Raw genomic sequence first — 26,253 nt, 5'->3', positions numbered from 1 at the left:
AGTGAAGGCTGTGTAATAAAGTCAAAAAAACTCAGGCAAAGAGTTCTTTTTAGATGGTGTATTGTTAGCTTATGTAATTAACAGAAAAAATATCTGAGCAGTGAGAAGATGCTGATATTTCTGCAACAAAAGATTAGATACTTTAATAGATGCATGCACTATATAAATTATTTCAGTATTTTTTAAGTCCTTGCTGCTTTAAATCCCTGTGCTTCAAAACATAAGAAAATTAGATGGAACAACTAAAAAGATACTTTCCCTTTCTAGAGTCGTCCACTGACGAATTTCTTGCACCTTCTGTCAAACCATCTGCTGCAGGCTAATAAACAGACAGCATGCTGGATTAGATGAAGCACTTGTATGAGCTATTTTGATAGTTCCCATGTTCCTTTCAGTGGGAACTCTTATGATTAATGAAGCTTAGAGTTAAATTTTTGAGGGTGGGGGCACATGAAGTGTTCAGCTTCCATGCTGTGGGATGCTGTTGACAGAGAGGGGTGATGAACCCACATCACTCTCTTGGAAGCATGCTTCAATGTTTTCTTATAAACCTTCATTTAGCAGAACCTTTCAGTAGCCTCTCTCCTGTGCCCATAGGAAGTAATGACTGAATTGAGGGGAGTGCAGAACTGTGCCTGTTTTGTGCTGGAGGGATCTGCGTAATTCCAGACATCATACATCATACTGTAGTACAGAGCAGGTATTGGTGGTGGTGCCACTGCCTTGCTAGAAAAATTACTGGCTTCATTTTGGGATGTACCTGAGATCTCTCTCTGAGGAGGCACCACCATCACCTCTTAGAGTTTCTTGCTGTTGTGACTCTGGCCATGATAACACATGAATACTGTTTTCTGCCAGTAGCAAATGCAGATGTTGTGTTTAAAAGTTGTGTTGATACAGACAATTGTATCAATATATGCCGTTTTGAAGTATTCTTAAGAATACCTATGAGTATTTGTGAGGGATCCAATTTTACTTTGTGGCTTAATTATTATTGCATTTGTCAGGAAGAAAAAAGGTTAACAATGCAAGTTGGTCGCTATTCAGTGATTCCTGTGATTCCAGTTGAAGTAGGGAGTTGCTTATAAGCATCAGAGGTCCAGCATCAACAGCAGTAGGGTGGAAGTGACTGGTGTGTCCCTGTGTGTTACCATCAGAATTATCAGCACCGCTGGTGGCTTTCCAGTCTCTAGACCTGCTCAGTATCAAATCAAAAGCATGTCACTGAACACTGGTGGGCTGTCCCAAAGGCAGAAGAGCAGTGATGCTGAAGCCACTTTTCCTCCAATACAGTAGCTATGGTTTTACCTGCTAAACCACTGTCGTAGGCAGTTGGACTGAATCTGTGTTTGCCCATCAAGACTTCTTGCTGTAGTCTTTTGCTGAATTACATTCTCTTTCTTATAGGAAATGATACTCAGTCTGTCATTATATTGGAAGAGTCTGTGCACTATTGCCTACGTGCATTGCATTAACAACAAAACTTTGGAGCTAATTAGTTTTTTGCACAATCTGATATTCAGCCTGTTGTCTTTGATGTACTTAATGAACTTTCCTAGTGCAGTAAGTTGTATGTAGATAGCACATGAACTGAAAAAAGAGCTTGGGTATTACTGATAGATGGACCTATTTCAGTCCGTGTTTTCTGTTATGCCATAACTTGAATCACTTCATGTTTTCAGTGTGCTTGCTTTAAATAAACTGACCAACTTAGTTTACATGGCTCTCAATTAGAGAGCTGTAATTAAATATGTGGAAGTTAAAAGTAGATTTGGGGACTTCCTGTGCTTCATGTTACTGGTTTATAATCTCCATTCTGTAACTGAAAAGGCTCTGGTATCTTTGTACTAAATACTTTTATTCTTTTACCTCTGGGGATGTCATTTAAACCCAGAAACTAAAGTTGATAATCATGGGCACTCTGGTGACTAACTGGTGTGCGATATTGTATAATGCAATTCTGCAGGGAGTTCCCTTGATTTTTACACAAAATATAACCAAATAATCTAAGACTGAGCTGGTCAAATTTATCTTTTTTTTTCTCTCTCTGCCTCTCTATTTACCAGCTTAGATGCTTTAAAACTATTGGTGTTTCCTGAAGCATGTCCAAATTCCATCAGTATTTGTGAGGACGGTCTTAAGTAGGCTTTCTGTCCCAGGCAGGATGATGTAATGGGTAACTGTAGTTTCACCCATGTGAAACCTATATCTACCTCAGCTGACACCTGGGGACCAGGTTTTGCTGCAGCATCTCAAGCAGCACAAGATGCTTGTTTGTGGGCAATGAAATTAAGCCTTGACTACCATATGAGATGCTGTAAGTGTGTCTCCGCATCTCAGAGCTACAAAGGCCTATTAATTTCTGAAATAAGTCCTCAGAAATATCATGAGGAAAAAACTATTAACATCAGAAATTTTATGGCATTAGATGCTTTTAATGAGACTAGGAACATCATTAAATTAACTTTTAAGATACAGGCTGCTATACTGTCATTCTTGTGAATTTGTATCCTCATTGCTGACGGATGGAGCAATCACACTCAACATCACTGAGCACATTAAGCTTTAGTAGCAATTTGGGCTGGATTCAGTCTACCATTACAGGTAATCTTTTAGCTTAAAAACACCTTAAAATTTGGAGTGTAGACATATCTGTCTTTGAATAGATAGCATTACTATTTTTGTTTGAACTATTTTATATTGATTTAACTTCCATTTAATCTTAGCAGTCAGAACCAGAAGGTACTGCAGCCAGAAACCGTCTGGCCTTTTCTTTTTGGTTTTCAATGTAAAAAACTCAAAACCTGTTTGTATGTTTAATGTACATTGTGGTGTGACAGAAAGGTGGGTGCATTGTTAATCTAAACTTTTCATATAAAGATGGAAAATAAATCCACTGTTGCTTGCTTTATTTGACCTCTCACTTTTTGAGTATCAGCTGTGAAATATTGCACTGCAATTTCAACAGAAGAATGGCAATAGTGAGTCTTCATCATGCTACATAGGATTCAGAAAGCCCTATGGATTTTTGTTGCTGGTCAGATGGAAAAATGCATGAGACAGGAAAATAACCCTTTCCAGCATAGTCTTGTTTCATCATAAGAGTTTGACCGCTTAAGCAAAGAGATCGTTGAGACTTAGCTGGTGGTGAAAGTTAACAAACATAACATTTTTTACATAAGAATTTCAAAATGCTCAAGTCTGTTCATGGAAAAATTTTCAAGTAGCAGCTTATTTTATCTGCTGTTATTTTAAATAAACATTTTATTCTCTAAAGAAGTATTTTCCATATTTTTAATTAACCTAATTTAAGTTTTATGACAAGGCTTAAAAATAAGATCTCATTTTAGGATGCTGATAGTTTTCAGTATTTCCAGCAGAAATTTGTTAGTATTATCAGTTCCTGTGGTTATGCTTTAATAAAAAATTCCTGCTTATTTGCTTGAATAATTACCATTATAATTTAATTAGGAAGTATAATTTGTGTAGGTAGGTTTATACTGTTCTCCTTTTGGATCAAAGTTAGAATGGGAATCTAGACAATTGCAAGCTCAAGCTTTGAAATCTTATTGTCTTAATTTTATGCCATAAAAAGTCAATTAATGCAAGACGTATTTTAGTCATGTCCTATTTGCGAAGTTATTCATAGCTTGTATTTAGGAAAGTGACTGAAGTCTGAGGAAGAATCATAGAATCATAGACAGGTTTGGGTTGGAAGGGACCTTAAAGATCATCTCATTCTCATGCCCTGCCGTGGGCAGGGATACCTTCCACTAGACCTGGTTCCTCAAAGCCCCATCCAGCCTGGTCTTCAGGGGCTAGGGCACTGACCTTCAGGAATGAGGCACCTAAACCTTCTCTGGGCAACCTGTTCCAGTGTCTCACCACCCTCACAGTAAAGAATTTCTTCCTAGTTTCTAATCTGAATCTGCCCTCTTTCTGTTTAAAACCATAACCCCTTGTCCTGTCACTACATTCCCTTGTAAAAAGTCCCTCTCCAGCTTTCTTGTAGGGCCTCTTTAGGTATTGGAAGGCTGCTCTAAGGTCTTCCCAGAGCCTTCTCTAAGTTGAACAAGCCCAGCTCTCAGCCTGTCTTCATAGGAGAGGATCTCTGTCTTCTGATAATTTTCGTGGCCCTCCTCTGGACTTGCTCCAACAGGTCAGTGTCCTGACAGCAAGTCCAGAGGGTCCCAAAGATGAAAAAAAACCCTTTCCCCTCTGTGTAGTATCCATTGGTATCAAATGTCAAGAACAGATCTGAACGTGTGTGCTGCCCATCTTGTTCATGTAAAGAGGACAGCATGCACCCAAGTGCTAGTTTAGTTCTATTGATAAACTTACAGTGGTGTTTCTACAGACATGTCATGGGAGACATTCTCATGTTAGTATATGATACTTTTTCTCCTCTGATACTACTTTTGAAGCCTCTCTGATGGACACTGCAACAGCTGCAAGGCGTTGGGGTTCATGTAGGAGCTTCTAGAACAGGCTGCAGTACCCCCCTGTTCCATGGTTACCTGTGTGCAATGTTTGCAAGGTGAGCTTGGTTTGCTCTGAGACCATCTCTTCAAACCATCATAGTCACAACAAAGGACCATAGGTTTGGTTCTTTTGTCCTTGCTGAAATAATTTCAAATTGTACTGCAATCTAAGAGTACTACACTTCACTGGGGTTGTAAGCTATGTTTCTGCATAGCACAAATTGCATGGCTTATACATGAGGTGTAAGAGTTGGCTCCTGAGGTCATTTGGTGTATGTGCTGTCTAGCATGTTAATGCAGATAATATGCTCCTCCACGAGTTCTGAGGAGACCACTGAAAATTAGTGACTTAGCCAGAGTCTGAGCAGGAGCAAAGAAGCTGAAGCAGGAGTTGCAGTGGGTTCCAGTGAGCTGAATTCTAAGTGTAATCCTAGTGCCCTCTGCTGCTGGTGGCACAGCTTCTGCTGTCTGAGAGAAGTGCAGATGTACCGAAGGCTGGTAGTTTCCTATCTATGTGTGGAGAATTATGGTTAGCTGTGTGTATTGTGTGTGCATCCCTGGGGCTGACAAAATACACTACGGAGGTGTGGTGACCTTGTCATTGATGGGTGGGAAAAGGTATTTTGAAAACTGCAGCTACATGCACTTTTCTGTGTTATTTGAGGCTGCATTGGTTTTAGGCAGGACATTAACATCATCTCTTACTGGGAGCTTAATGTTTTCCTGTGTTAGAGCGTGGTTGTCAGGGAGCAGCAGGTGCTCTGCAAGGGAGACTTCAGGCGGCACAGGGTGACATACAACCTGAACAGGAAGAGGGGAGCAGTGTGGTGACAGTATCCAGGGACAGCTAACAGCCACATTTGCCAGACAGGTCTGTAGTCATGAAGCAAGTCCAAGGACAAGTCAGCTGGTGAGGGCCTGTGGCCGGGTACAGGCATAGTGGGAGCATGGCTCCATGGCGGCGACCAAGGGCAAGACTGAGCATCAGTGTAGCTCCCAAACAAAAGAGGGAAACCCTGAACAAGGCATTTCATAGCTCTTTCCCGCACAACTTGTCTCACAGCTCTCTGGCAGAACTGTAGCAGAGCCAGCCTTAAGCACAGCCAGCTAAACCCTGAGGAAGGGGTGAAGAGGTAGTGCACAGGGCCTTGATGCTGAATGTTGAGTATCATCTCTGTCTGGAGGAGGTTGCTTCAGTCAACTGCGCTTTCTTCTCTTGTGTTCTTGGAATATTCGTTGACAACTGTCAGGCTGTGAAAATATTAATAAACTTCTGATCCAACTTGCTTTACAGTTTGCCCTATTATCTTTATGTATATCGAGTTGGGTGGGAAGAAGATGGCTCCTTGCTTCACTTTGGAGGAAATAGCAGCACAAGGAAACCGCTGTGATCTCCTCAGCTCTGTCACAAGGTGACTGACATCTGTTCAGTACCAGGCTGATAATTTCATCTTTCAAGAGGCAGGAAGAATCCACTTATAATTATACCAGACCTGAAAGGAACTCACCAAGGCTTGCAGATCTATGAAGGACAGTGGACAGTCAAGCATAAACCACTAACAATGTTTCTCTCTAGGTAACATCCATCCTACTGCAAGACTCTGAAATGTTTTGTGGTATGATAGCTCCTTCAGAAAAGGGATTTCTGCCTTGTTTTTCATTTTAACTCTGGTGAAGATGATAGTTAAAGTTTAAGGGAAGTATCACAGAGTTGATAATTTTAACAAAGAACAATGAGAGAACAATATTAAGGACTTACTGGGAAGAACCATGAGCTCTCTGTGTATATTCCTAGTAATACTATAGTCAGATTTTTACATATTAAGAAATTGCTGCCAGGATAATAATGATATGATCAAAAGCGCAACTTGAATCAATGCTCCCTGGAGACCGCAGCAGAGATACCACACGTTACACTTTTCAATGAATGAGATACATAGACAATTCTCACAAACCAGAGGGGAAAGGAAATACTGTGTGTTGGAACAGCAAAAGGAAGGCAAGAATTAATGGGATCAAGAGTTTTGGAGAAACACAGGAAAAAGGGGTGAAGAAAAAATGAATTAAACACGAGAGAAATCTGAAAGAAGGAACTCACTGTAAAGGACAAAGACTTGGGTCTTTTTCTGTAGAAAAAATGCATTTATTGTAGGAAGATGAAAAACGGTTTAACAGTGCTGGAAAACAAGGGGAAAGAAAACTTTGAAATATAAATTGTATATTCTGTAAATTGCATAGTATCAAGAAGACTATCAGATATAAAGACATTTTTTAATTAAGATACTTGTTAATATTTGTATTTAATGAATTAAGTGATTTAGTTCTAAAGCTTAATAGTAATTTTAAAATTTATGGGGTTTGGAAAGTGGACCATTTCCCAGTTGTATAAGACAGGTATTGCATTCAGACATTAAATTCCATTCTAATTTTGCTGGCGGTAATTCAAAGCTATATATTTATACTTAGCAGTAAAAGAGGAACTAGCTAATTCTTAGAAAAGTTACCATCTCAATATTGCTAAGCAAGTGAAAGTTTATTGATCTGGTGGAAACTGTCTATGGTTCATGGTGTAAAAAGAGAGGCGTGCATGTTCATGGTGTAATAGGTAGAATATCAAGTAATCCAACAGCAAATCTAATATTAGTTTACAGATTCACTGATTAAGGCTAGGAAGTGAAGAATAGTGTTGCCATGGTGAAGTCTATATGATAAAACACAAGAAGAACAAGCTAGTGAATAATTGATACATGTCTAAGATTAGAAACGATCATTTACAGTGTGCTCTTTGATATTCATGCATGATTTTTACTTTAAAAAAACCTCAGAGGATAACATTAGCATAGACTGAGACAGGTTTTTTGCATAAACTTTTAAGCAAAGTACCCATGGCTTTTGTGTGCAAGAACAAACAAACAATCCTAAATGTCCTAGGGCATCTGGAATTAAGGAATAATACTTACAAGCGTCCTGATAAGCTTAAAGGCAGGCTTTTTCAAAACGGGTAAAAATCTGACTGTTGTTGCAAAGGTATCTCTGAGTAAAGTGTGGAAAGCTATTTTCTGGGATAAACATTGTAGATTTGCTGCAGCAAAGAACTGCAGGCATTATGCCTTTATAGTTTTGCTTAATAAATGTGTCATTTTTATAAATGAATAATGGAAATCAGTGACCATACAGAATAGTTATACAGTCCAGCTGCCCTGTGGCAAACTTTACTTGTCATAAATTCCTTTTTAGCAATCCCAGTAGCAAGAGCTATTTTTCATTGTTAATTAGCCCCATTAAAATAAATTAAACAGATACGGTTGGCTTGCATACAACAATCCTGAGGTTGCTGTATTGTTTTTTCTGCTTACAAGCTGAATAAAATTATTTAGGGGGAAAAAAGACTGATATGAAGTAATCTCTGTATAAATACTGTGGGCTTAATTTTTGTGAAAAACAAACAAACAAACAAACACTCTTTTAATGCTTTAAGTGTGCAAATCATCTTGTATAAATGCCTCATTAAAGCAAACGTGTCTTCATGTTCTCTAGGGTAAGTTAAATTATAACCAAGTTATGACTATATTAGAACTTTAAAAAGGTCGAATCAGAACAAATCAAAACCAATTCAATAGTTACTGTGAAATAGTGATGGCAAATATCAAGGGTTGGAATTGAGAGATGCTGTAAAGTAGGATGGCAAATATCAGCATCAGGATCAGTTGTAGTTAATTTACTGGCTAGGGTAAGTAGGGAGCAGTATACAGTGCATAACAAAAAGTTCAGATCTGTATTACATGATGAGGCACTTGATTTCCTTCATTAACTTATAAAGCTGAACAGGCTTCCTGTGTATTTTTCTGCATCAAAGTAGGCAATCAGGCAGTAATGATTATAAATGGGTCAAGACGTGCAAGCTGAGAGGAAAAGGAAAGGGGTTATCTTTGTTAAGCATAGCAGGGCTATAGGATCATAGGGGTGCTAGATACATATAAAAGCAATCAGCATTTTTGTCAGCTGGTTTGTAGTATGCCTAAATATTCCTGTTTCCATAGATAGACAGATTTAAAGATTGTGGTTTCAGACTTATTTTTGTTGTCTGTCTGAGAACTGAATCAAATGTAAAGCTTGCACTGGTGTTTTATAAATTGATGGTTTTATGCAGACCGACCATGGTCTCTGTGTAAGAAACTGTATTCAAAACCTATATGTTTTTCATACTTGTATTATATGCATAGTGCTTTAACAAGTGGGTTCGTATCAAGCAGGAGTGGGGCTTTGTGTTGTGTCTGAAGCAACAGTCCATGTGTATGTAATAGTAATACTTTGTGGAGTCCTCTTCAAAAAGACCTGTATGTAGTTGGTTGTTGGAGTACTTGTGTTTCTTCCTGCATTTTTTAGTGGGTGTAACATTAGGTATTAGAAAACAGCTTTATTAGTTGCAAAAAAGGGTGGTAGGGTTTTCCAGTACATTAAAGTTCTCAGATATAAATGTCATTGGGGAATGTGAAATTTATAAATGTATCATTGTGAAAAGACTTGTGATGTTTATTTTTGAGAGAGGGGGTTCTAGCTGGGCAGTTAAAACAGATGTGAAAATGATACAGATCAAAAGCTGATAACTGTAATTAACCTCAAAATTGAAAAGCACTTAATCTTTTAGCATGGCCTCCTCATTAATGGGAGACTCTTCAGTGAATGGCAGCTGTTGTCTGGTCCTTGCCTTTTTATTCATCCTTTTGAAATGAAAGCTAGAGGACTGTGAAGGTTCCCATCTGGATATTGGTTGGGGTGTTGGTAGCAAAGGTGTGCTTCGTGTGACTGGTCCTACACTGTGTTGAGAAGCTCTGCTGAGTGAAGCTGATGTAGGCTGGGTTTTGAGGTGTACTGGTCAGTTAAAACTTTGTTATAATCACAGCGAAGGAAAGCTGTGTTGTTGCATAAACACTACAAACAGTTATTTTCCTTAATCAGCTTTAAAGAAATTTTGAAGTAACATCTTGGGAAAAATGGCAGCATCAAAGCCTGTCTGTTTATCTGTACACATCTCCAACAAAGGCAAAGGGGGTAATCGTCTTTTTAATTGATTAGTGAAGGGTGAAGCCTGTGTTTCAGCTACCTGGTATTTGCTGGTTTTCTGTTATCTTAGCATGGAATATAGGTTTCTTTTTCTATGCGTTGTTTCCCATATAGGTTGCTAAGCATCAGTAAATGAGTTCCATATACGTGACTGTCTATGATTTGCATACAGGAGAACATTAACATTGAAGTTACATGCATTGGTTAATGTTTGTTTACATTCTTTATAAGTGGTTTCTTGCAGAAAAGCAGATAGTGCTGAGTATTGCAAAGCACAGATACTCTCAAGTTTTTCTCTCAAAACTTGAAACTGTATTATGTAGTTTTTCCAGCTGTTCTTTTAATAGAGTGATAGACATTTGTCAGAGGCTTCAGTGTCAGAGATGAACAGATCAGGATCTTCCTCTGATCAGGGTGGAGAAGAATGTATCAAGAACTCTGCACACTATTAATACTTTCGAGAAAATGTTATTTAGTCAAGATAAATGTTCATCATGTATTGTTAGCATAAGTTTTGAGTAAAGTGTTCTCTGCTTTGAGTAAATTGTTCTCTGCTTAATTCTGAAGCAGTTCGCTGGCAGCATAATTAACAGTGGTTTATTGTACAAATGAAGAAAGCAATACTGATTGCAAATATAAAGGTATCCTTACAAATGCTTTCTGAATTGTTTAGTTTTCATAAATGAAGTAATCTTTAAAAGAAATTTTGCAACTGAAGGTCTTTTTTTAAATTTACTGATTTGGAAGTCTTCATTATAAGGCCCAGTTAGAATTAAGCTTAGCTAGAGGTATTAAAGATAACAGGAAGGGATTCTACAAGTACATAGCAAATAAAAAACAGACTAGGGAGAATGTAGGTCGGGAAGCTCTTGGGAGAACTGGCTACACAGGATTTGGAGAAGGCTGAGGTTCTGAATGACTTCTTTGCCTTGGCCTTCACTGGCAAAGGCTCTGACCAAACCACCCAAGTCTTGGAAGGCAGACGCAGGGACTGTGAGAATGGAGACCTTGGGCCCACTGTAGGAGAGGAACTGGTTTGAGACCATCTTAAAAATCTGAACGTGCACAAGTCCATGGGTCCTGGTGAGATCCATTTGCGGGTCCTGAAGGAGCTGGCAAATGAAGTTGCGAAGCCGCTGGCCATCATATTTGAGAAATCGTGGCAGTCAGGTGAAGTTCCCGACAACTGGAAAAAGGGAAATATAACCCCCATTTTCAAGAAGGGGAAAATGGATGACCCGGGGAATTACAGACCAGTCAGTCTCACCTCTGTGCCTGGCAAAATCTTGGAGCAGATTCTCCTGGAAGGCATGTTGAGGCACATGAAAATCAACCAGGTGGTTGGTGACAGCCAGCATGGCTTCACTAAGGGGAAATCCTGCCTGACCAATTTGGTGGCCTTCTATGATGGGGCTACAGAACTGATGGACAGGGGTAGAGCAGCTGATGTCATCTACCTGGACTTGTGCAAAGCGTTCGACACTGTCCCACACGACATCCTTGTCTCTAAATTGGAGAGACATCAGTTTGATGGACGGACCACTCGGTGGATAAAAATCTGGCTGGATGGCTACACACAAAGAGTTGTGGTCAATGGCTCAATGTCCAGCTGGAGACCGGTAACGAGTGGTGTCCCTCCGGGATCGGTGTTGGGACCGGTCTTGTTTAACATCTTTGTCGCTGACATGGACAGTGGGATTGAGTGCACGCTCAGCAAGTTTGCTGGTGACACCAAGCTGTGTGGTTCGGTTGATACCCTGGAGGGAAGGAATGCCATCCAGAGGGACCTTGACACACTTGTGAGGTGGACTGATGCCAACTTTATGAAGTTTAACCATGCCAAGTGCAAGGTCCTACACCTGGGTCGGAGCAATTCCAGGCATAGCTACAGGTTGGGCAGAGAAGAGATTCAGAGCAGCCCTGTGGAGAAGGACTTGGGGGTGCTGGTTGATGAGAAAATGAACATGGGCCGGCAGTGTGCGCTCACAGCCCAGAAAGCCAACCGTATCCTGGGCTGCATCAAAAAGAGCATGACCAGCAGGTTGAAGGAGGTGATCCTGCCCCTCTACTTTGCTCTTGTGAGACCTCACCTGGGGTATTGTGTGCAGTTCTGGTGTCCTCAACATAAAAAGGACATGGAACTGTTGGAACAAGTCCAGAGAAGGGCCACGAGGATGATCAGGGAACTGGAGCACCTCCCGTATGAAGACAGGCTGAGGAAGTTGGGGCTGTTCAGCCTGGAGAAGAGAAGGCTGCGTGGAGACCTCATAGCAGCCTTCCAGTATCTGAAGGGGGCCTATAGGGATGCTGGGGAGGGACTGTAGTGATAGGACAAGGGGTAACGGGTAATGGGTTAAAACTTAAACAGGGGAAGTTTAGGTTGGATATAAGGAGGAAATTCTTTCCTGTTAGGGTGGTGAGGCACTGGAATGGGTTGCCCAGGGAGGTTGTGAATGCTCCATCCCTGGCAGTGTTCAAGGCCAGGTTGGATGAGGTCTTGGGTGATATGATTTAGCATAAGGTGTCCCTGCCCATGGCAGGGGGGTTGGAACTAGATGATCTTAAGGTCCTTTCCAACCCTCTATGATTCTATGATTCTATGATTATTTCATTTTTGATACTGTCATATACATGACAGCTAGAAAGTGCAATTGCTAAAGGTTATTCAGAACACCATTATTATTGAGTCTGCGCACCCAGAGTTTGATTTTGGTTTGGGGTGGTTTTTTGGCAGATTACTCATATTCAGAAACTTTTGCTTTCAGAGTTCAAATATTTTGTTTTCTGTTAGGATTGGTATTTCTTTTTTTTGTCCTTATTTTGGTACTAAATATTTTAATAAGTATGTGGGCAGCAAACTGATGGGTATTCCAAGCTAAAAAAGTTACTTACATGCTACTTCTGTTAGTCTTCAGTCTGAAGACCTTTATGTATAAGGGTGTAACAGATGGTTAAGTCAACTTAAGTGAAGGGGAGACTTTCCTTGGTTGTTTTTTAGATTTATTATTCAATTTTCTTATCTAAAATAATAATTACTTCAGATGGGTAACAAAGAGAGTAATGCTGTACAACAGAATTTGCCTATTAATTAGACAAAGCCAATTTAAACTTAATTAAAAAGATGGCTGATTTTATAACATGAAGGAAAGGTACTGTTTGCAGTGGATGGGTTTTTTGTTGGTTTTTTTTTCCTTAAGCTACTTGATGGGAGAGAAACATTTTGCAGATCATGGTAGAAAAAAGTTCTCTGGAAAAGAGATTTCTGTTCTACTGATTTTGATACCTGTCTTTCAAGTTGTTCTTCCTGCTCATGCTCACAAGAAAAGCTGGAAAATTTCAGGTCTAAATCTTGTTTGGGATGTTTGTACAGACTGCTTAAATGTTTCATCCAGAGTTTATTTATTGAAAGTTGCAGTGTCTGGGTCAGTGAAGTTGCTTGGATATCTGATTAATCAAAACAGAGCGGGGAGAGAGATCAGAAAAAGGAAAACTATTTAATGAAATGCCAGTTTAGAGATCAAACTTAATTAAAACTAGCAAAACAGAAGAGTATTTCCTATCTGAAAACTGTTGCAGCCAGCCACATCACACAAGCCTACCTCAGATTTTTGGCCTCAATTAAAAATCTGAGTTTTTTTTAATAAGAGGATTAGTTTCCATATTTTTGTTCAAGTGAGCTTCCGCTCTTGCCAAACTAATACTTGATGCACCAGTAGAGATATTTGCAGTATGACAGCAAGCCACAGAATTCTTTAGAGAATGTGGCACTGTCCTGCTGGTGGCAAGTGCAATACCCCACCACCATTTACCTTCCTTTTTAGCCATGTACAGAAAACTGCTTGCCCTTTAAGCAATTAAGAGCTTTCCCTTTATTACTTTGACTCCCAATGAGGTCACACTTACGTGATCATTTTCAGCAGGAGGAAATCAGTGCTGATGCTGGAAAATGATATCCACTCATCCAACATCCTTCTCTGTCCCACCAGTTCTCTTGTTTGCTGTGCTCAAGTCTTTCCAACAAAAGTTAATGTGAAGTAGAGGGAGGGTTGGGGTTTTTTTGTTTGTGGTTTGTTTGGTTTGTTTTTTTTTAATCCTCTGTCTCAGATGTTAGGGCCTTTTAAAATGCCATCTCATTCTTTCTTTTTCACTCTTAATATCCTTGACAAATATAAGTTATTCAACACTGATGGGCAGTTTTATGTAGAACTGTTGTGTTTTGCAAAGTTCTCATATAAAATAGAGACACGAGAGCTTAAAACTAGAATGGGATGGCATTTATTTATATTAATTTTCAAAGTTTAAATCAATATAGAGCTCTCCAGAAAGCCAGGATAGAGCTATTGGTGACCGCAGTGGGAGGCAGTAATCCATGTGCTGCCACCCTGCCTGCAAACACAGTTGATCCTTGCCTTCACTCACTAATTTTTAATAGTTGAGATATTTATTTTGTATCACTTAATTTACTAGTAGAAAAGAAGATAAAATAAATATTTTTAGGACCACAGGATGTTTGTTAGCTAACTGCTTTTGCTAATAGTAATCAGGTTGTGCAGGTATACAGTCAGTTGGACGGTGAACATTTTATCTCAAATCAGGTAAATGTCAAAGAGGCATGTGACTTTCTGTACATTTGGTGTGAAACAATCTGCCAAGTTGAGCTCTAGGGATTATATGATAACAAATCAGAGAATAGTGCCTTCCCAGCATTGGTATATTTATCAGTCTGCTTTAGAGCATGAGAGATGCAGTTCAGACTCTTCAGTTTAGTAAGCTGTGCATTTACTTGCTGTGTAAAGCAACACACTTCTCAGAAAAGGCTCCTGTATAAGAAACTGGTATGTTGGGATAAGTGTTGAAGTATAAATGAAAACTAATACTGATTGTCTTTGAGACCACATGCTGCTTTTCTGAGCTGTTTATACCAATTCAGAGCTGCAGACTGCCGGGGCTTGACCAGGCCAAAACAGATGAGAAGTGCAGTTAGTTGGGCCCATGCAAGGAACTGGTACAGCTTCACTCCTTGCATCACCCAAACATTGTGCTGCACAGCAGTAGCAGGTCTGAAGTGAACATGGATGTTCTGGTGTGGCCTTGGACTCCATGGACTGCCTGAGAGCATCCCTGCTGCCTGCAAGGTAGATTCTCCTCTCCACATTCCTCTGCTTTAAAAAATGAAAAACACAAGTTCTATATGAATGTAAATGGATAACTTCCTGGGTGAAGCTTATTCTCATTATGTAGTTAATCAGTTTCTGGGCAAGCATAGGAAGGGAAAGACTTTCAAATCGGGGAAGGTGGGGAAATCATGAAATGGAATAACTGATATGAACAATAGAGTGATACATGCCCAAATGCTTTTGTTGTTTTGTTGGGTTTTTTTCTCATTTACTAGTGTCTGAAGTACTGGTTTCCTTGATTTCTTCACAGAATATTTAATTAAAATCTCCAAAATAATGTATTTTATCTTGTCATTGTGCCTACCTTTAACCAGCACAAACTTTGTAAATGAAATTAAGAAAGTTAATTTTATTGCTGGAACTCAGTTAAAAGTAATTTAAATGTTTGCTTTTGCTTTCTTTTTTTTTTTTTTTCAATTTAACATCTCAACATAAAGATACTAATATTGAACCTTTCTTTGTAAGTATTCAAAATATCCAGCTATTTTGCCAGTAACTTTTGTTAACAAGACACTTTTTGTAAGTGAAGATTCTCAGTATTCAGTGGAAAGGGAAGATTATTGCCAGAATAGCAAAGTATTTACATGATCCTTTGCAGGGATGAACGTGTTCTCTGCGTGAATAATTTCTCTTAATAATCACTATCATATTATGATCTCAGAATTAATTACAACTTTAGGAACTATTTTAGATGCCTTTGATTCATTTTTCTATGTTGTTTGTTACCGTCTTTTCTTACTAAGTTACTGTTCTCATGGAAAAAAAAAGCAGTATTTCCCCTTGCACGCCCCTTTCCTGCATTTCTTTTTTTTCTTTTTTCCCTCACTTTTAGTTGCAAAATGTGACTGGTGCAATTGCTGTTTTGAACCCCGCCCTTAGGGTTGCTAGGCAGAGGAACTTCATTGCGTAAGTGATCTGTTACTGAACAGGCTACTGCAGCCATAAACAGCGATCTAATGAACATCCAAGACTTAGAGGAAATAACTTCTACCATTTACTATTTGGAACGAGACCTTTTAAACATGGAAAAAACCAAGCAGTAATTTTGCTTTAAAATGACAAAACTAGGCTAAAGAGAAAGATCTTTGCCAGCAGGAACTAGTTTAAAGCACAAATATCAATGTCTGAAAATAACTGTCAAAATACTAACTCCTGAAAACGAATGATAATATCATGCACCGCAAATGCTTGACTGCTTTTTTGGTTGTTTGCTTTGTTTTGGGTTGGGGCTTCTTTTCAATTTTGAGGTTTAGGGATGTGGATTTAGTTGGGTCCACCTCTGTCATCTGGACTGGTTACTGAGTGACCTCAAATGAACTGCACAGATTTCATGAGATAGTTTCAATCTTCTTCTGTGCAATAAAAATTTGACTGTAACGATTCAGATTGTGACATTCCAAATCAATCTGATTTCTTCATCCCTGTTAAGCAGTAAAGTATAATTTACCCAAAGTAGATGCATATATGTAAATACCTGAAATAGGATTTATAATGCGATCTGACAAATAGTACTACAGATTTGGTTGGCAAAAGCTTTTGTGCATTTCAGCATGTTACAGAGATTATTATCTGACCATCATTTTTTATTAGCACTGTCTTAAAGTTGATAAACACGGAAAAAATAGGAGAGAATTGTGAAGCTGCATGAGTGAAGGAAGAGAAGAAAGCAGAGCCTGGATGGCTGTTGAGGCAGTGGGTATGAATTTCAGGTGAGCAGACAGGTTGCTGTGGAAAAAACACCTAAGCAGGTGCAAAACTATACTTGCTTAAAGGTGCAAAGTTAAGAGACAGTGTTAGGAGTAGGTTTGCAATAGCTGGTGACATTTCTGAGACTAAATTTTGCCCTGATGTTAAACTTAAGGTCAGTTAAGAAAAGCTCTTTTGTTGGTTCTTTGGATTCTGGTCAGTGTCAGCTTTAGGGTTTAGCTTTAGGTAGATAAAGTAGTCAGTTACTCCACCATTTGGCTGGCAGAAGCAGCAGACAGCTCAGTAAGGACCTACTTTGGTCATGCCTTTCCTTTGCCTGTGGCTTTTCCTGAGCAGTGGTTCAAGGACTGCAAGATGACCAGGCAGCAGGTCTTTGCCTCCCGCTGCACAGGTGGGCATAGACTTCTTTCTGCTGTTCTCACCCCCTGAGGAGCCAGAAAGGACCAGGCAGCCCTGGGTGGCTTTTCTCAGAAGCAGTCTGTAACACCCTTATCTCCCTCAACACCATGAGAGCACGTCTGCTCAGCCTTAACTGCTTCCCCCTCCTTCTTCCTCTCCAGTCCCCACTGCAACTTCACATCTGCTGTTGCAGTGCTTTGCAAAGGAGCTGCGGGGCTTGCTGGGCTAAGGGCCTCTGCTTCTGGAAATTACACCATCTGGCCATATTCCAGAGTGCAGTATATAGAGTTTATATTTAGATCACCATGTATCTGGCATCTAGACCTTATTTATCTGTGTGCTTGATGAGATGTGGTTTGAGCGCGTTCTTTTGTTGGATGATACTCTATGTGATGTTCTCAGTTGTCACAGCAAAAGATATTCCATAAAAATGATTGTTCTTTCTGTAGAGCTGCTGTTTCTGTTGGCTGCATGTGAGATTCTTTTTATTACTGGTACCTATTAGAAATATTAAACAACAGAGAGGGCTAGTAAAGAACATTTTGCCCTTGTAATTAGATCAGTTCTGACCATCTGCAAATACAGGCTAGTGCATGACAGGTCCAGCAGTAGTGAGTATTCTGATATTATATTGTAGTATATATCTCACGTTTCTCTCAGTAAAGCTGGGTTGTGGGGTGGGGTGGTTGATTCGTTTTGTATAAAGGAATCTTTGTCATAGTTTAAGGAATCCTAACCGTTCTGTGAAACAAATGATGTTCTCAAATGAGTACGCAAAGTAACATACTGCAGGTAGGCCAACAGAGGGTGCTGGAGTGCTGCAGCTTTTACATTCAGTAGCTTTTCTCTTCTGGAGAACAATTTTAACAAACTTCCTTACTTGGGGATGTCGTACTGTACAGCTGTGGAGTTAGTACATTGTTCGTGTTTTTAATGGCATAATTATCATACTTTTAAATATTATTTTGTGTTATGAAGATTATTTCAGACATGCCCGTTCAGTGATAACATGTAAAAGAACAATGTGTACCTACTTAGGCCATTTGTTAATTTTTTCATTACTTCTAAAAAGAGATACAAACAAAGATCCTGATTTTTCAGAAGTTGGGCATGGTGGAAGTATCACTGATCTCTGTGACTTACACATGTTGCACTGCACATATTGTAAGACTTATGTAACAAAGCACTGATGTGTGAAAGTCATGGTTGGGTGTAAATACCGGTGTAGAAATAACATACTTACCAAGAAATGTCTCAAGGAGGATTGCTAAAAAGTTAGATAGCATATAATAAATCATTGTGCAGCATTCCACAATTTAATGATATCCGTACTGTACTTTAATTCAGGTTCCTTACTTTTATCCTTGTTCAGGGTTTGGTTGTAGAGGAGACTGCCCTTTTTGTACACAACTGAAAGGGTGGTGTGTCTACACATGGTTGTAATGTTTGGCTGGAAACTGCTTGGTTCAGGTTGCTCCTGTTCTTTAAAGTATGTCCATGAAAGTCGGTATTTACAGTGTTGCCTGAGAGTGTTATGGAAAGCACTCCCTCACTCTCCTGCTGACCCTCCTCCTCCCTGAAAGCAAAGGGTAGTGACTCCAGGCTACCAGAGATTGGAGAGTGCAATTTATCACATGAATATGCAGAACCAGGCAATTGCTTTTAAAGTTCTCCTTACTGCACACATGTAATGTATGACAGACTAAATCCACTAGATTGTATTGATGATGATAACATGAAGTATTCTGTGTTATTGGGATTTTCTTTGATGAGTCTAAAACTTGATAACCCATTTTTTGGTCCAGAAATCTTGTACATCTCTGACATCATGTTGCAGACAAGAATGGACTTCTTGGCATGAGATGAGGAACTGGAGTAGTTTCATGAACCCTTCAGATCTACTGTCTGCCACTTCTCATTTTCCAAACCCCAAAAGCATCTAAAACAAAAGGGGACCTTAACTTTAAAATCTGGAGTCTGGCATAATAAAAAAACACCCATGGTTACAGAAAGTGTGAAGGATCAGATCTGGGCTGTGACTGCCCTGTCTATCTCAGTGACTTTTGACTCAGATGCCACAGTTTGATAGTTGCATTAATGTTCAGGAAACCTGAACTCTTGCTTAAACAAGCAAGAAGAGAATTGTCCAGAGTTACAGTAGCACTTCTTAAAGTGTGGATAGAACTGGCGTTGTGTTTTTATGTAAAACAGCTGCAAAGGGCTATCCAGAGGGAAAAAGGCACTGAAGAGAGGGAAGCAAAAATATATCGGCCTTTAATAATACATGGTGAAGTGGTGAATGTGGTCCCTGTTGTTAAGAGGCAGGTGGGGAGAGAAATCAGGGTTGAAAAACACCTTATGAGATAGCAGAAAACCGAGTATCATTTGCTAATATCAACTCAATTGATCTTTTAATTAAGTGCCTGTCAAACATTTCATGGGCCTAAACAGGTCAAGTAATGTTGGACTTAGAGTGTCCTATTTGCTGATGTGTGTCTGGAGTATTCAGATTCATGCATGCTGTTCACTAACAGCACTGTGGCTGTCCAGACAGATTTGTGACTCTGTCCTTGGAGGTAATTCAATGCTTTGGTTGGACAATGCCCTGAGCAATTACATCTTGTACTCAAGTTAGCAAACAAGGTGTCTAACTGATGTCACAGGTCTGTGTAGCATCATCATTTCCTGAGCTCACAGAGAACATTTAAATTGTCTCATGGTAACAAAATTCAAGTTGGATTTTATAATCCAGCATTATGGGCCTCTGGGCATTATCCATCATGGAATGGTGCTCTCCCTCCAAAGTGCAGTACCCACTTCTGCTGCCAGTGGTTTTGAACACAGACATGATTTGAATGCAGGCATGGTGCTAGTGGCAGTATTGGCTTCAAAACCTTTTTGTATGTTGAGATCTACTTGAAACCCTGGGCTTCTTTTCCATCACTATCTTTTGAAACAGCATTAAAACCTAGGACACACTAAGATGGCATCATATGAGCATGTTCCTCAGAGGAATGGCATGAGAGACAACTTCATGCTCCTTTGGTACCATGACCAGGGAATCCAAGACATAAACCTGATACACAATAAGAACCAGGCTTTTGGTCCTGCAGTCTGAAAGCCGTCTTTGTTAGGATTTGGGGGGGCTCAGAAGATTTCAGCCAGTCTAGGTGAGGAAATGTTGCAGTGCCACTAGCTTTGTGCCACTTACATATAGCATAAGTGCAAGTGTACATAGCCTGTCTCAAAGAATGGTTGTGGCTGAGTAACTTCTGGTTTTGAGCCTGCAGCTGTTATTAGACTGCATTAAAAAATAATGTTTCCTGTTCTAATAGGGACCTTGCAGTTATATCCAAATAGTAAAGGTAGATTCCTACTCTCAGTGTTTTTGTTTTCTGGAGGCACAACTGTTTACTACTGCTTAAGGAATTGCAGCATAATTCAATTTCTGCTGTGGCTTGTGGTTTCTAACCAGAAATCTACCAAAAATAAAAAAAGTTCTAGTACATATTGTCAATGTAAAGACAAGTTGTCATTTAAAAAATTTACAGCATTTGCATGTAAAATTTTCCCACTTGTTTTATGTCTCTAGCAAAAAGCACAAATTCCTGGTAAGAAAGTATGCAGTAATTCTTTTAACAGCTTCTATTATGAATTTTTTGGTAGATAAATACAATTTTTAAGGTCATGTTTTAAGACTTGGAGTTTTTGCTTAATCTTTTGTTTAATCTGAGAGCAGCAATATATAATGTTGTCCAGGTGACCAAAGGTTAAGATGACTGTTATTTTCCCTAGGTAGCTGTGATGGCTCACAATGCAAAACACTGATCTCCAGGAAGTAAGCAAGATAGCATCCAGACTGCTTGCAGTTAACCCACCTCTGCCTGAACTAGAAAAATATTTATGAAGATTATATTGCAAAATTAAAGCATTAAGAGAGATCACTGCTGGAAACTGTCACTTTAGGGAAAGGTAAGATTTTGCATTAATTACCTAGTTATTACTGAGTTACGTGAGGTTTTTCTGTTAGAATAATAGTGAATTTTACGTATGAATGCATTTCTTTATTGAATATATGTGGCAACTGTTATCCTTTTCTTCGTAAAGAGTCTTTTGCATAGGTGAGAAATATAAACCAGGCATACTGGGATTTGGAATCTCATGTTTAGGTAGCTCTTACTGAAGAGGATTGTGTCCGTGAATTTAAAAATTTGGCAGTGACGGGTTTTGGCTTCTTGTTGCTTCAGTTTAAATATGACTTACAAAGCTATATTAAGACCACCACATGTGGCATGAGATTATGCACATACTTTACTACAAGTATTTATGGACTCTTTGTTAGTTAAAGCTGGAAAAATCAATACCGGGAGCTGAAGAAAGTTGTGGGTTTAAACTAGTCTGATACAGTGCAAGCGTTTAGCTAAAGCCTTTCAGGGACAGAAATTCCTTACAGAAGCAGTTGGCTATATTTGGTTTTGTAAATGCTGAAATGTGTTTGAAAAAAGATGAATAATCATTTTGCATGTTTGCTAAATAAGTATCTGAAATAGCTGCAATTGCTACCATGCATCTACATCTCAAGGAACCAGGAGAAAAATAGAGAGCAACATCAGTAGAAATTCAGTAGTGTCCCTCCATTGAACAAAACCAAACCTTTTTTCCCAACTAAAAAGGTTGGATGGATTTTTAACCTATTATTGTTAAACTGTAGTTTGTCCTTATGTCATATAAAAATAAGATTTTTTGCAGTCGATTAATTTTGCCCTATAACTGGCTGTAAATCACACCAGATTATACTGTTAGCAGTATTTCTCCTAGAGTACTGTCTTCCATAGTGCTTCCACTTCTACTCCACTGAAGAATTAAATATTTCTCTTGCTTTTAAAGAGCAGTATATGCAGCTTCTTTATAGGCCTATAGACTTTTCAATTTGAGTAGTGATTTTTATGATCTTTGCTGTTTGCTTCAATACAGGTTTTTCTGTTTCAGCTTCTCTATATTTCTGAATGATGGTTTTCAGTACACGGGAACAATTATTATACTAGTATTTATTATTCAGTGCCTATTTTATTTTGATGGTTTGGGGTGTTGTTTTGTTGTTTTGTTTTTTTTTATCCAAGACAGTGCAGATCAAAACAAGTAGAAGGATGTATTTATGCTGTAGCTCACAGAGATCTGTAAATGTGTGATATGTATTCTAGAACTATTATGGAGATGGTGATTGCTTAGAGTTCTGTGCAGCAGAGATGTGTACGTGCATGCTGACATGAAAAGGGCTCCATAGGGCAGAGTCTGTAAGTTCAGTTTGACTTGTGGTAGGGCTCTAGGACGCACCTCTGCAGCAGCATGTGACATTTCAAGTTTGTGTATCCTTGGAACATGCTGAAATTCCTGTGTCAGTCACTGGAGGGTGTAAGGGAGACATCTAACCCATATAAAATAATGCAGCCACAGGAGTCTAGAGCACGGTCACTAGTGCTCTAGACACAAGATTGAACACGTATCATTGTGCCACATGAGCCAGGGGGGAATGCATGATGTCGCTGGTCTGGAAGAGTACAACTGTATGTAATTAGAAGGTCTAAGCTGGGAAATGACAGCTGTTTCCTAGACTACCTTGTGACTGTAATTCTAGGACCTCCAATGTCCTGGTTAAGCAGACTCAGAAAATACTAGATTTGACCCCTTTGGACTAGTTCACCTGTTCTGCTGTGCCTTCTAAAAACTGATTATACTAATGCTTCTCTTTCACAAAACAGTTTAAGGAAATCCAGTCTCTCAACATTTAAGCTAATGGCTTCTGAATGAAAATGGTATCTCATGGCAGCAGGCTTCCCACTCCAATGAACATGAATTTGGCATATTAGCGGTGTCTTGTAAATGTCCTTGAACTCAGAGCAGGATATATATGAATATGCAAATATATTCATGGACCTTTATTTTCTAAAAAAGAAGTGAGACTAACTGACATGATGTGCTCTTGTGAAATATCTTGCCTTTTACAGTTTGATTTAGTTCCATCTAACTAGGAAAGGGTTGGGTTTTAATTACACTGGTGGTATGTCAGAAAAATTAGCTGTACTAAAGTCTGATGACTGTGGGACCTATTATCTTTCCACAGACCCTCTTAGGTTTTGGAGGATGAAATTGCTGACACAGCAAGACAATATTATCTGTTTCTGCTCATAAACATAACTGCTTTATTTCTTCTTATTTATTCTACTTCTGCACTGTAAATTTATGCTCTTTGATTTATTTGATGTCATGATACTTTAGTAGTATATTTGTCCAGCTCTAGGTTGAGCTAAGTCGATTCTGTGCCTTGGGTTTTTGGAAATTAAGAATCAAAACTCTCTATATGTAGACCCACCAAGGCATGTGACAAGCTATCTGGTTGCAATCTAGGAAAGCAATTAAATGTGTTTAATTATGCACTTCATTTAATAGGTTAAAATTTAAAAATTCTCACAGGACATGAAAAATCAACCATTTTATTTTATTTTAGTGCTTTGACTTCATTTTTTAAAGTAAGAAACTCCATCATTTCTTCACTTAGTTAATTGTGAAACCTGTGTAGCCTTATGAAGGTCCTAAATTTTACTGAAGTTGTGATAGCAGGCATTAAGTTATTGACTGTGAAAGAAAAGTGCAGATCACAACAGCTACGCATTCAGGAAACTGCTCTCCATTTCAGTCTCCCTTTTTGGAGAGAATTAAGCCTGGCTGTGTGGAAGAGTCTAACTCTATAATTGCCTAAGCTATGTGCATATGTACATGGATTATAGTGCTCCACAAGATAGTGGATGAGGTATTTAAACAGGTTGGACTGATACAGGGGAATAAATGATAGCTAGGTGTCCAAGAACTGAACTGGAGCATGAATAGACCAGTAGGAAGAACTAAAAATAAATTTGTTTTGTTATTTTTAGGATAGTCCTGCTGCTTGAATAAAAATCACTGAAATTAAAAGGTCCTCTAACTTTCATGTACAATGCTCAGTACCTTTCAAACATCCATTTTAATCTACTGCAGAGATCCAAACGAAGATTGACACTTGGAATTTGGGGGAGGCAATATAATTTTTTTTTTGTAATCAGAAATATCAATGTTATAGCTTGAAATCTGTTCTGGGAAGCAGATCAGCATCATTCATCATGTTGTAACCAAGAGTATTGGTATTGACTTGAAGAAGGTAATAACTTTTTCAGGGCTAATAAGCATCATTGGCTGTTGCCTAAGAGTGGATTTTGGTTTTCTTTTCATGTTAAGGTACTGTAATAGTTTATGAAAGGAGTTTTTCAATATTAATACCAGAAGAGTTCTTCAGAATCTTTATATTGATGTGTGTTTAAATAATTCGGGTTTTGCTTGTACATTTTTAGTTCCTCAAAAAAAGGTGGGGTGGGGAGGGAGCAGGGAATAAAATGCAGGAGACCTGCATTGGTATTAAAGAAAATATTTTTTGTGTAGGAGTGCATAGCACGTAAGGTATCACAAAATAGGCAGCAATTCTTACTGGAACAGCAAATCCTTTAAAAAAAATCACAAGATGAACAACCACATCACAGAAAGTATGCCGCTATTTCCAAAGTAAATATTTTACCAAATAGAATTTTGATACAAGGAACAAGATGTACAAGGAACAGGATGTGATACATACCCAGTACAACATTTTAAACACATTTTAAACTTCCTGGCTTTTTCTTTGTTTATATTTAGATAAAGCTGAAATGGTTTCACTCTGTGGTATTTGCTTTGATTAAAACAGATAACATTTTTCCCATATAGGTGGCTGATTTGGGGGCTTTTTAAAGGTATAAGCAATTTTTCCTTCTATGTGTTTCTCCACATAGTACAATAAGGGAAAAGCTTTCACTCTCCATTCCACCCCTATAGAGAACTGTGCTAAAAAGTCCACAGATACAGATATACTACTTTTTCTCTCAGTGCTGATGTGCTATTTTGGAATATGGGCTGACCTACTTTCTATGTTTCCAGAAAGTGACATGAAAAATCTTAGCTCAGGTTGCAGAAAGATTTGGATTTATTTTCCAGTGGATTTTTGTATACCCTTTCACACAGATATGCACACACACATGTTGGCTAATGTGGGGATTGATGTATATGGTAGCAAATCAAGTTTGCCAGTTTTGCTACAATTTCAACAGTAATAGCAGCAGAGATCTGCTGCCAGACACCTGCCTTTAGAGGATTTGACAGGAAGATGTTTCCAGTCTAGCAGTGACATTATCCAGAGCTACATGATGAGAGAGAAAGCTTTATGTTCCCAATTTTGAATAAATTTGATACCTAAGTAGGAACATCAAAAATTCCTGTAAGAATCTCATTATTACATTTTTTCCAGTTTCTTCAGCATTGTCTTAAGAGACTGGAAGATAAACCTTCTTTGAATAATTCACTTTGACTTCCTGTTCAGCACTCTGACCATCAAAGAATGTTCAGCCCATTAATTTGCCATTTCCAATTAAAATAATAATACATAGAGCTTGGGAATTGTATGAACAAATTAGGAGAGAACAAATACTGAGAGATGAAGACCTACTCCTGCCCTCTGCTTAGAGCAGAAAAAAAAACATAAGTCCTCATAACCCTGTGCTCACATGCGGGCTCCTCCACAGCAGAGCAGCTCTGCTGGTGGAAGGAAATCCTTTGTAATTTATTGTGCTTCACTCATGATGACCATAGTGCAGGAGGTCTTGGTGTGGCATTCCTTTCATCTAACCTGTAAGAGCGTTGAAAGGTTAAGTGTCTGTAAGTCTTGGTAAAAGTCTGCCATTAAGGGTAAAAGAGTTTCCTCTATCCTCAGTTGGGGGAGATGTTCCTGTTCACTTTCCCATAAGAAGCAGCTGTGTCTTGATTGTCACAGTCGAGAAACATATCCGGAAATCTCATTTGTGCTGAAATGTGATCTGAACTTAACCCATTCCTCTGTGTGTTCCAATCTGTGTAAGAACCAATGGAATCTCTGATTATTTAGTTCCCATTGGGACCCCCTATTAGTTTCCACCCTCCCCAAAGTATTTATTACACTTGCACACTATGCTGAAAGAGCTGTTGCCCTCATAGCGTGCTGTTTGGAGTCAGCACTTTGAAGGATAGCCCAAATAATTTTCTCCACCTAAGAAAGATAGAAACGATATGACCAGCAGTGTGAAACACCACGAGTAGGTCTGAACCTTGCTATTACACTTTTTCACTTTTAGCTGAAAATTGTTCTCAGATACAGTTGCTTTATCAGCTGAATTTATAGCACTAACATGACAGTAGTACTTAACTACAGAAAATGTAAGGGTAATGACTCCTAACACAAACTGATTGAAGGACTTATCTTACCGATACATGTCTTCCTGAAAATAATTGGTTTGTATATAGTATTACCACTTTTTCTTGGATGCTTGTGTAGT

The 26,253-nt window shown here is 38.8% G+C and overlaps 1 protein-coding gene across 3 annotated transcripts in view; it reads left to right on the top strand.

Moving 5' to 3' along the window:
• Positions 1-26,253, top strand: part of FRY (FRY microtubule binding protein) — a 231,138-nt gene that overhangs the window by 10,940 nt on the left and 193,945 nt on the right. For all 3 annotated transcript variants that reach the window (XM_062615077.1, XM_062615076.1, XM_062615078.1), the window contains exon 2: positions 20,624-20,800. The gene's annotated coding sequence lies outside the window, so the exon portion shown is untranslated. The remainder of the gene's footprint in view (positions 1-20,623; positions 20,801-26,253) is intronic.

Source organism: Pezoporus occidentalis, unplaced genomic scaffold, assembly GCF_034315485.1.
Source record: "Pezoporus occidentalis ecotype Australia unplaced genomic scaffold, CSIRO_AGI_Poc_V1 ctg18, whole genome shotgun sequence".
Taxonomy (NCBI): domain Eukaryota; kingdom Metazoa; phylum Chordata; class Aves; order Psittaciformes; family Psittacidae; genus Pezoporus; species Pezoporus occidentalis.
Note: the sequence above shows the minus strand (reverse complement) of the source record. Positions and strands in the feature narration are given on the sequence as shown.